This window comes from Oxyura jamaicensis, chromosome 6, assembly GCF_011077185.1.
Source record: "Oxyura jamaicensis isolate SHBP4307 breed ruddy duck chromosome 6, BPBGC_Ojam_1.0, whole genome shotgun sequence".
Lineage (NCBI taxonomy): Eukaryota > Metazoa > Chordata > Aves > Anseriformes > Anatidae > Oxyura > Oxyura jamaicensis.
This window is the reverse complement of record NC_048898.1, coordinates 15,880,301-15,892,584: the sequence shown is the minus strand read 5'-3', so window position 1 is coordinate 15,892,584 and position 12,284 is coordinate 15,880,301. Positions and strand designations below refer to the sequence as shown.

Here is a 12,284-nt window from a genome sequence, read left to right as displayed (position 1 = left end):
GATGGAAACACTGTCAAGGCAGCTGCTGAAAGAAACCTGCAGAAGAGATGAATTCCTAGGTATATGTCCAAAGCTAAAAATAGCAGGTATCACAACAATTACATATGGACATACATTGAAGTATTTTTATTTTAATAAGGACTTGCTCCAGAATCCTGCTCTGCAGATTTAGGAACTAAGTCTGCTTTGGAATAAATTAGATGTGGTAAGAGATTGGGACCTGACCTGTGCTTTTCCAATTTAAGGCTTAAAGAGAAGTCTTTGACTACATTTTTAGCATAAGAATACCAGAGATAGCTTCAGACAGCCAAGAGACAAACCTGTGAAAGCCTTGCTTCACTTTGTCACATCCTTCTGCTACACAAGACAATGAGAGGTCCTTCTCATTGGACCTCATAAGGTCCAACCTTATCTTCATCCAATATTTCCCCCAAGCAGGGGATTTTTTTCTAGCATTCCTTTCCAACAATTTTAACATATCTCGTGAAAAGCAAAAACATAAGGTCAGAAATGAAAACTGCAAGTATGAAAGTCTAATTAGCATGGAGATTAATTGAATCTTTAAAAATAAAAATTTCAATGTCCCTGCTACCCTTATTGAAAAAGCAAACACCACAACAAAGGCCATTGTCGATTCTTTGCCTTAAACTAGCAAATGCAGCTCCCGGGCACGGCAAGATTCCAGTGGTGGGAGATCTGCGTGAGCTTCTGCAATCCCACCTAGCTGGTGGAGGGCACAGGCATCACCTCCTCTAGAGACAGCCTACCAGCTTCCCATCGGCAACGGGGGAAAGGCAGCTGTAAAACACCTTACAGCCCTCGCCGTACTCCAAACTCCTGCATTTTGGACTGCCTCCATTCACCGACGTACCGTGAGCTGTATTTAAAGCAGCAGCTCTACCAAGGACAGCAGGAACACACCACGATTTACCACCCCGAGAAGCAGCAGCAGTGAAGGCAGTGCCTTGCGTACACCTGCTAACTCAGCAACAGCTTCAACTAATAAACGTAAGCGGTGCGTTACGGAGAAACAGGTAGAGGTGTATGTAGAAAGAAAAATGCTAAAATAATAAACGTTTGCAAATAATAAAGCGCGGTTCTAACGAGAATACCCTTCGCGCGGCGATACGGCAGCGAGCACGGCGCTGTAACGCCGCAAAGAAAACCCACCCAGGCTGCAGCGGACCCGCAGCCACACAGGGACCTCCCGCGCCCTGCCGCCAGCAGCCCCCAGCCGGGCTTCCCGGACGCGCTCCCGTCCCCGCCCGGTCCCGGTCGCCCCGCACTCACCGCGGCCGCTCCGCGCCGCCCCGCACCCACGTGCGCAGCCGCCGCCGTTTCCCGCGGCGCGCCGAGCGCGGGAGCGGCTGCCCAGGCCCCGCCTCCTGCCGCGTGACGTCACCGCCGCGCACCTGACCGGCGCGGGCAGGTCGCGCCTTAAAGGGGCCGCGGCGGGGCGCGGGGCGCTGCGCACCTCCATCGCCTCCCAGCGTGGTGAGTGCCGCTACACGTGCAGCAGCGGCAGTGAACGGCCGTCACCGGAGTTCCCTGCTCGGGATCCCACGTGAACCCAAGCCGTGGTTCCGTCACCGCATCACCCTTCCTGCCTACACCCAAAGCGTAGGGAAAGCACTGCGCCACTGAAACATCAGCCCCGCAAGCCCAGAGGGGCTGCTGGCGGTCCCGAGCTGCAGCCGCTGCGGCGCTTCCCTGTCCCCCGTTACCATCAGCACAGACTCACTGCTCTATGCTGGCTACCGGGACTAATCGCCGCATCCTCCAGCTTCCAGGGCAACTCTGCACAAACCGGTTGCTCCCTGTCTGCTGCAGCCCCTCACCTGTAAGACACCAGCCGTCCGGCCTTACTTTTGCCATCCCTCAGTGCCAGCCCTTACACTTAGGTATCAAAGGTGGCATCAGGACAGAACTAAGCGCCACTCACCATCCAGCTAATCTCACAAAGGCTTTACTCAGCCTTCTGCAGGTATTTCCAAGCAGTTACCTGATTCTGCAGACATCCCACATCTTAATTTGTTTCTGTGCTTGGGTTCCACTACCAACTGCAGCCACGCTCACCAAGACCGGTGCTGGCCTTTGGAAGGGCAGCTTGCAGAGCAGAAGACGGGTGGGTACAGGCAGAGTTACACTTTGAGACCCTGCATTAGAGCCTCACATCAAAACTTGGCTTCTTGCTTTGGTAATAGGGAAGGTAAAGAGATACATCTAGTAAAATATCAGAATTACATTCAACTCTCTTTTCCCCCCTACAGATATTATTCATTTTTTCCCTGACATTTTTAGGCATTTAGAGGTCTAAACATTTTTTCTTGCTCAGATTCTTCATATTTTCCCCCCATTTTCCAGTATTTTTAGTATCTGTGTTCCTGCTTTACAAAGGTCACCATACTGAAGCTAAGCTCACCATACTAAACAATCAGGGCTATCTTTCTGAAAATGGTCAGTGTGATATGACACTTTCTAAAATAGAACTTCCCATACATACTAATTTCAGACTGTACATGGGCAGAAGTCATATGATAATACTCTAATTATTTTAAGTAATTAAAGCATCTGAATTAAATAGATATTGTTTGTAAACACTGGATGTTAAACACTTTTAGAACTAGGAGATATCATTCTCAGCTCTCTAAGCTATTACTCAAACAGTAAAGAAAAAGTTTCCTTAGTTGCTTTTCCATCTTTCATTCTAAACTGAGGAACAGCATGGAACAATCAAACTGTTATATCTACACTGTAATTACAAGAAACAACGCTTGTCAAAAGCTAGGCTGGTAATTTGTTAGTGCTAGTTTCAATTCAGCATCTCACTGTCTAATACACTAGTAGCAAACAGGCGACAAGGTTTTTTTTTAAAGTATTTTCAGAACAAGTTATCTTAATTATCGATAGCATTCAATGTGGAATTTACACAGAATGGCCAAGGTTGGAACGGACCTTGGAAGACCATCTAGTCCAAAATGTATTTAAATACATTAATGTATTTTTCACCCTCAATGAAAATACATTTTAATCACTTTAAAATGTGACCAAAAAAAAAAAAAAAAAACACACACACACACACCACCACCACCTCATTGATTGTTACCCATCCTGTCTGGTGTCCTTTTGATCACCGAGCTCCCACCCTCCCAGTCGGCTGTGCAGCTCGGGTTGGAGCCTGGAAGTCGGCTCTTCACAGCTGACAGCTCAACTATTGTCTTCAGCATGTTTGCAGTGCTCTTGCTTATCCAGACTATTGTGTTGCCTTCCTGTTGCTTTCCCCTAGAACCAGCTATTAAATTAAATCAACATTACACGTATTCTAATCCAACACAGCTTTTCACTGGCAATCTTAATATTGAAATCTTCATAAATAAAATTACAGTTCAGCTCTGTTTTGCACAGCGAGATCACAACCAAATCACTTCTAGATAGACCTTATTCTAATTTTATGTAAAGAACATTGATTTATTTTTTTCCCAACTGTCAGAAGCCTAAATAAAGTAGATGCCATTTCAGAAAGCCAGCTACTAGGTTTCTAACATAAGACATTCCATTTACTTTTACTGCAAGGAGACAGTTCAAACTCCACTTTACACTGAAAATGGGTGTATCTGTCTCATAGTCCATGCTTATGCGCATAAAAATCCTTGTATGGAAATACTGCTGAGGAGTAACAGAGCAGTACAGGTTAGCACGATGGTCTGTACTCCAGAAAGCAGGCAGCACTATAAAACTCCAATTATTTAAACCATTTGCACAGGACTTAGTCATTAGCCTTCATTTTTCACATCAATCACCTATAGTGTTTTCAAACAACAATGATCTTACAACAAAGATGAGCCACAGCTCATTATGGAAGCGTATCAGCACCCACTGTCTGCATTGACCCTCCTCTATTTTATTCAGAGGTCAAGTCCGTTGCTCAAACAGGAGATTTCTTTTGTGCCATCACTACATCGTGTTTTTGGATTGTAATTGTACTAACGGAGACTTCATAACGCCATACTTTAACTTACACTTACAAACAAAGCTTTTATTACATACCTTAATGCTGTAATTCTACAAAGAGAAAGAAAAATGCTAGGCACTTGAACAGGACCTCCAACAGCCTAACCCAGCATTCCAATGTGAGCAGCAGCCTGCCTGTACCAAAGAGATGCAAGGAACTTTAGTTGGTCAAGACTAAGTTAGTAGTTATCTTATTTTTCTTAAGTTCAGCAACATGCCACACCACAAACAATAAGGCAGACAGTCTGTGCTCACTCGGGAGATTTAAGGCAGCAAAGCGAAGTAGAAGTCCAACTCCATGAAAAACTAAATGATTTAAGGCACCCACATTCCAGCTCTTTAAGAGAAAAGAAAGTGCTGAGTTTTCTGACCTACCTATTGCAGAAACCAACATGACTTCCTGCTTTCAAAAGCAATAGCTGAGATGCAACATGAAATTATTATGTTTCTCATTTAGATCTTCACAGTAACGTAAAAGCATGGGGTTTCTCGTATGTGTGTCCCACACTACTGGAACACTTAAATTATTTGTTGTCCTATCTCCAAAAGACAGCTTAATGAACTAGAGGCTGGGTTCCAATTAATATTGTGTTTGTTCTTTCACACTGGCAAGGATTCCAAGTTCTGGAGAAGAATTTGCTCATTAGGTCCTTTTTTTTTTTTTTTTTTTTTTTTTTAATAAATGTTACATTTTTTCTGACCAACTAGCCGTTCTGTCAATCTAATATCCTCACTGACTCCCCAGAACACATGAAGCATGGAAACCTACGCTTAAGTTATGTGCTTGGGAGGCAGAAACAGGGAACAACTTTGCCACAGCACCAACCCTTCGCTGCTGTTGCGAGCCCCTCCATTAGCCATGTTTTTCCATCGCACACCCAGAAGCATCGGCACTGCTTAGAGCTGGTTAATGAGGTTGCAACATCCTGCATTTTGTGTAGTATGGTATATCCTGATTATACATTCCTCCTACATAGTTGTCTCATCCTTCCAATACCAGCAGCACACACCATTGGCATTCTCAGAGACTTTAGCATTTTTTGGCTTACTTTTCAAAGATAATTTTTATCACCGAGTCTTCATCAGCATTAAACGGTGTTACCTTGCATTCCATCATAGTAATGATCACACATACTCCAAGTATCTACATCACTTGCTAGATTCATACAACCAGCTCTAAATTTTTAATTTGAAGTAAGACTTTTAAAGTAAGACTTAAAAGTAAGCTGGTTTTTATGGTTCAAAAGAATACCATTTAAATACGACCAGAGCCTGGACAAGCACAAACTTGTAAGCTTTTCCCCACCTATTTGTCTGGAAATTCGAAAGCTAGTGGTCAACATATTTAAATAATCAATACTAGCTATAACTTCCTTTGCAGATAACATGAACACAAACATCCAGCTTGAAAAGCAAGATATGGGAAGAAGGAAATACATTATAGGATGTTGCAAGATGCTGGGCCCCTAAAGCTTCCCTGTCAGACACCTCCCTTGCATTTAAAGCCTGTTCATCACCTCTTGTCCAGCTGTCTGAACTTCCACTTTCCCAAACACAAACATCTCAAAATGGCAATATAGTAATAATAGCACAAACAAAAATGGCAAAAATGTAATGTGAGAGCAGCACATAGTAAGTTATTAGAGGGAAGAAACACTGAAATGATGGAATTTCCTTCATAGTTACTTAAACAAAAAGCTCCATTAAAGATTGCTTGAAGCTGACACAAATTCCACTCTCAGGCACAGAATTCAGGTTTGGCTTGCTACACTGCACACAGGCTGTTGGCTTTGACTCATGCAATCGCTTATTCCTCTTTGAGAAAATAGGAACTAAAATTGCAAAGCAAGGTAATTTCCAACCGTGATGATTAAAGAAGTGTGTTCTAGGGTATAATAATGCAAATACAGACTTGAAGGATGCTAACAACACATGTTACAGCCTCAGGTAACTGAGGCTGCACTCATTTCTCAGTGGAGAAATATACAATGGATATTGGGAAAGATGTTATAAACAAAACAATTACCTACAGTACACTCCTTGTTTTCTTATGATAATAACACGTTGAGTCCCCAAAGTGCTGGACTGACAACTGAAGTCATTATGAAAATAAGGAAGAAAAAAAAAACAACAACAAAAAAAAACTATTAACTATGCCTGTAAAGGGCAGGAATAGTGAGCTGAAAATCTTGTATGGTATACCTTGTACTTATGAAATGAGGTACAACACAAATGACATGAAGCCTACTGACTTGGGACACTTTCAAAGCATTAGGACTGGCAGCAGGCAGGCTGGCTGCACCACAGCTTTCTCTGGTGGCTACTGACTCAGGGTATATCATCTCTACTTACAAAATATTTTTGTAAATCACTAACGTGAAAAAATAGTCAAGAAACATCCATATCTAGTTTGCATTGGTTTAAAAATAATGTTATACGCACACACACAGTAACACTTGGCAGTTCTCTTCCTGGGGCTTGCACACCTCTCTCTCCCCCACTCTAATTATTTCTGTCTTTCCTATCAGGCCCCATTTTCCAGACCTCAAATCATTTGACTACTTAGCTTCTGTTTAGTTGAACTGAATTTTCTTGAAGGGTTTGCCCAAACTAGATGCAATACTTCAACTGAGGTCTTCTCTGAGATAAAAAGCTTATTTCCTATGCTTTACAGGCCGTACTTATTTTTAGCCCTCCTCATATAACATTAGTCCTCTTATAATAGTAGGAATCATGGAGAGTTGCCTTCTATTTAATTATTCCTTGCTCTATTTTTGCATATTTCATGATTTCTGTAGAATTTCAAATGGCCTCCATTTATTTCCTAAGATTCTAATTTTTCTCCCAGTAATTGTTGACTCTGAAACTTGTATCCTATCCATCTGTACTCCCTCCAAGTTCAGGGGGCATTTTTAGTGAAAGAATTTAGTAAGCACAATCACTCTCTATCCTATCACCAAGGTCATTAACAAAAACACTGAAGTGAACCAGAACGAGAACGGACCCAGCAGACCGTGCTGGATCCGCATTCAATACAGCCATTTCATTCTGACAGACAATCATTAATAACCACCCACTGGGCACAGTCATCCACGTCTCACACCTACCCTACCATACTTTATTTCAGGACGTGTTTCTTCACTTCTTTCTAAGATTATTGCACGAAACAATGTCAGAGACCTCACAAACCTTACAATACTGATGTTTGCTCTTTTCTCGTCAATTCACGGATCTTATCATCACATCACAGAAGAAAATTAAACTGGCACAACTATCTACTCCTCCTATATTTGTGGTGGTTGTGACTCATGTTCTTGCTGTCTCTCAAAGCCTGATAATGTGTGCAAGAATTCTGTACAAGAATTTGTTCAAAACACTGAAGACAGAATAATCTATGATCTCCTGTCTCCTCCTTCCCTGCCTGTCCTGTTCATTTTCAAATCTTCCAGCATCTCAGATAACAACTAGTGGTACTAAGGGAGCTCTGGGCACTGAGAGGGGAAGAGGACTGGATTTTTTGGATGTTTTTGGTGGCGGGTGGTGTGGTTTTGTTTGCTTGTTTGTTTTTTAATATGTCAAAGGATGAATTTCATCAGGTACAACCTAATAACCTACCCAACTACTAAGAAGTATGCAGAAGGCTAGCTTCAGACTTGCCATCCATCTTAAACATCCTCCGTACTTTTTATTTTCTCTGTGTGCTAACTGCTGTTCACTTCTGTTCCTCTTCAGTTAATGTTTTAGGAACATTTTCATAGTACATGCCTCACATTCATCCTACATGACTATGCTGCCTATCCAAAAAAAAATAATAATAAAAGTCACACGGAGGCATGCATATTTAGGCAGCTAGGAACACCGAGTGGCAAGGATTGCTCACGAAGCAGCAGTGCTGTAGAGCTGTCTGCAGGCAGCACGGGCCCCACGCGAAGGTTGAACAAGCAGCAGGTATTTCTAACCCAGGTGGCAATTGCTAGTTCAAAGGCCATACAGAGAAAGTCTGCATTAAGACAGTAAAACTAACAGAACCAGAGCTCTGCAATCCAGAGCTGCAATCACACCAGCCCAATTACAGGGCAGACCAACTAGCAGACCATTTGCAGCATAGCTTGTGTCCATTATAACATCCCTGTACACCCAACTAGGCACCCGCAGCCAGGTTGGATGTGCCAGTGTGGGTACTTTCTTCACATACACACGTACTAAAGCAAATACAAACTAGATTATAACCCGACACTGATGATACTTCAGATACTCCAGCTGTAGCAATGTACTTATTCTGACAGCACAGTGAACAGAACCAGAGCGCTTTCAGTACATTCCTACGTTGTTACACCACTGCATTTAGAAATGTTACTTGCTGTCATTGCCCAAAATCTAACTACATAATAATAGAGTCTTATTATAGAACACGGGTATGTGGCAACTTAAGATTTAAATGTTTGATTTCATTATTTTAAAATAGCAACAAAGAGCAAGAAGAAAAAAAGTTTTAAGACAGCAGCAGCTCTGGTGCAGCTCTGCCGATTTTTGCCAGATGACTAATACCTACGTCCTCCTAAGCGTACTGTATGATATTTATCATACACCCAAATTATTTATTTCCTTTTCACAAGAATTATACAACGATTACACAAAACAGAAAACTGCTTCTTACCTTTTGTGTACACTAAGCATACTCAGAACCTTCTAGTTCTTACCCTTACTGGAAAAAAAATCATATCTAGCCATAAGTACCAAAATAAGTACCATAGCTTTATACAGTTGTAAATTAATAAAAATTGTTAGGATAACAAAAGCGTCTCAAAATTAATTAGTTCCCCTAAAGAGTGTCCAAAGTTCATCTGGCACACTGTATAATTTTATAATAATTCATAAAAAGCAGAGAAAAATCTGATAAGTTTAACATTAAAGGAAAAAGACTGAAAAAAACTACCTGTGTAGGTTAAGATGATAGTTTAGTATTTAACTTTTGAGAATTATCTCATTGAATCTAGTTAATAGTACAAATACTGCTGCTTTTAAAGAGGGAAAAAGCCATTCCAGACATACTGTTTTGCCCACCACAGAAGAATGATGCTAAAACAGTGATTTTTCATGACTTAACATGACACTGACCATCAGCTGAAGCGTATAAACTGACTAATGCACTTCTCGTCCAATTATGCTGAGAAGCAAAATGTGTTAGTATAAACTACTAGTGAACTGAGCATAGATGCTCAAGGGAAGTTTTGGATAACATACTAACCAAAGACAATTTACATTCCAACTGTTCACTGATTTACAGCTAACCACATTTTGACAAATGAAGCAAAGTTATAAGGACAAGTATTCAGGCTTTAGCTGCTAGGATTTTAGAGGTATTTGGTGTTTTTTTTTTTTTTTTTTTTTTTTTTTTGTTGTTGTTATTTTTTCTTTTGCGCTAGAGGCACACTAAAAAAAAAAAAAAAAGATTAATGTATTGGAAACCAGTAGGAATGTTACAAATGAAACTGTTCTTTTTATGGATCCTGCTAGCAACACTGAAACTAATCACTATTAGATGGCACTGTACTGGCCAATTTGCAGTAGGCTGGCATTCAGTGCATTTTGAAAGTGACACTAAATAACAACCAGTTTAGATTTTCTTTTAAATGAAATAGATGAATTTCTATTACTTCCATAACATAATAATTTCAACTAGGAACTCAACGTGTTGAGGAAAATTAACATGGTAAGAGGCATACCTTGCAGATGTGATTTCCACTGCTGCTTCATGTCACAGCTATTTCCATCCATTAAAAATAACAATAACAATAATAAAAAAGACACTGATGCAGGCTCCTAACATTATCTTTAAACTTGGAAAAACGTAAGAGCTCTTCCATATCTAGTTCACTATCTACTTCACGATTAGCTTCTCTGCTGTATTCATAACCACACTGGAATTCAGTCCAAATACACATTTAGTTTAACAATTCTCCAACTGGAATGGAATGGGTACTGCTGTCTGTACTCAGCTGTATTCACAATGCTTGATTACACTTGGTTGTAGCTCAGTTTCATTCTGTCTATGCAGTTAGAACCCATAACAAGAAGTAGTCAGTGCTAATTAATCTATATCCAGAGAAGACTGAAATATGCAGGTCAGCTTCTGAATTAAATCTAATTTTGTCTTGTGTATAGATATGCTCTTAAGAGACATTTGCAGAGTTATCTGCTAACTCGTAAGACCTCATTGTAATGCAGTTTCATTATGTTACTTTGCACATCCTCCAATAAATTATTTCTTCCCCACAAGAAGAAATTAACAGATTTCAGAACTATTTCTGTAAGAAGGCAGACAGCGCAAGATCTCGTTGCTGTTCTCACTGAACCGGGGATGTGACAGCACTGGAACAGCCAGAATGCCTGAATTCTGTTCCTGGTTCAGCACTAACATCCTCCAAGAAGCCAAGCCTCTGTGTCCATCCGTTCTGCCTACCTATAACACTGGACCAAAGGAAAATTTGTTGTAATCACTGGACTGAAAGACTCAAAACAGAATTACGGTAAAAAAAAAAAAAAAACAAAAGGTGAAAACTATGCTGAGAAATGAGCTCATCTCAATTACTTCAAAATTTCAAACAGTAAAAGGAGCACTGCCTACTTACACAGCAAAGATGACAAATAAATACTCAGACACTTGCTCGCCAGGGAAAGCCTTGTTTCTGGACATCCATCCCAACAAACAACGTAGCAGTGCCATATAAAGCAGCTGATTCTCATTCCATCAGATTTCAGCCTGCATATCAGCAGCATACAATTTTACACTGGAGGCTGGAATGGAAGCTGAGGTAATAAGACACAGTGGAAACTAATGCTGTAATGGCCCAGTTCTCATTCCTCTAAAATTTTAAGCACTGTCACCTTTTCCTTAATAACAACCCACCCATACTTGCTCTTTGAACAGATCAGCTGAACCTAAAGGCATTACGAAGCAAAATAAAAAAGTGCATACTCCTGTCTTATGCAAGAGCCTGCACTTACCAATGAACCGAAGGTGCCAACCTGCTCTCATTTGTATTTACTTCCCCTTAGATGAGTCAACAGTTTGGCAACTTAAAAGCTGGATACTTTGAAACTGCAAAGTTTAAACTGATTACATTTATGAAAATCAGATCATGTCCATAGCTCTATTGAAAAATGTGCTTATATTTTACTGAGTAAACAACTTTTGCCAGTGTTATTACTTCTGCAGACACAGATGTTCGTTATCCCTGCTTAATTGGGCACAGCAAGAATTAATCTGGAGCCAGGGCAAAGACAGAAGAACTTACACAACATACTGTCTCGCTAAAACCACCTTCCACCAGCAACCTAAAAAGCTGTGCCACCCTGCAGAGCGCTGCGGGATCATTAGGCACAGATTTACTCCCAGTAAGGGCTGGCCTCCCCCACAGAGAACAAGGCTGCAGTCAAACACTTTTGATAAATATGCGAAAATTTGTATGCATCAAAGACTGTAGATCACACGGTCCTGTATACGGACGGACCTTACGGAGACCTTCCTGGAGCACAGAAAATTAACAAGTATTTGGTGCATAAAGCCACTCTCCTTCTAAAGGTTGGCTCTCTCATTCTTGCCACCGCAGCCCAGAAATATTAAGGTAGAACCAAAAAACATACAGAAATATACAGAAAAAAAATACAGAAAATATACAGGGGAAGAAAAATAATAATAATAATAATAATAAACTATTAGATCTGTTTTCCTGATTCCCTTCCTATGAAATTATGAGTGATTCTGCACAGTAATTTGGAAAGTAAAGAAGTCATGAGGTAACAGGTTTAAAAACAAGTATAAAGAAACAACTTCACAACACATCACAAATTGTGGAATTCCCTACCACAGAAAGTTGACTAATTCAAAACACAATTTGGATCAAAAAGCTTAGACTTGTTAATGGAGCACAGGCCCATAGAAACAACTGCAAGTTACTGTCTAGATGCAGGTTTCAGTTCAGGATATCCCTTAACTACTGCCCATTGGAAAGATTAAAAGTCAAACAACAACAAAATACAGTGGAAGACACATTCCAGACTTGCCTTGGTTTTTATAATCTTTGTCTAGGCACTTCTTTAGGTCACTGTTGATACAGCTTGGCCAGTAGGAATGAGGCAGCCCTAGCCAAAAGCCCTTCTTGAAAACAATGACAACAACAATAACAACAAAACTAACTAGGAAACAAAAAGGCATAAAAGCTAAGACAACAAATTAATTGTCAATTGATTTCTGGGGACGAAGAATAAGA

The 12,284-nt window shown here is 40.7% G+C and overlaps 1 protein-coding gene across 2 annotated transcripts in view; it reads right to left on the bottom strand.

Annotated features, from left to right (window-relative positions):
* The window catches only part of USP54 (ubiquitin specific peptidase 54), a 77,816-nt gene extending 76,450 nt beyond the window's left edge, over positions 1-1,366 (bottom strand). The window contains exon 1 of one of the 2 annotated variants that reach the window (XM_035329438.1): positions 1,291-1,366. The gene's annotated coding sequence lies outside the window, so the exon portion shown is untranslated. Of the gene's footprint in view, positions 1-1,170 lie in introns of both variants that reach the window. The other variant, XM_035329436.1, reaches the window with a different exon arrangement.
* Positions 1,367-12,284: the final 10,918 nt, after the last annotated feature.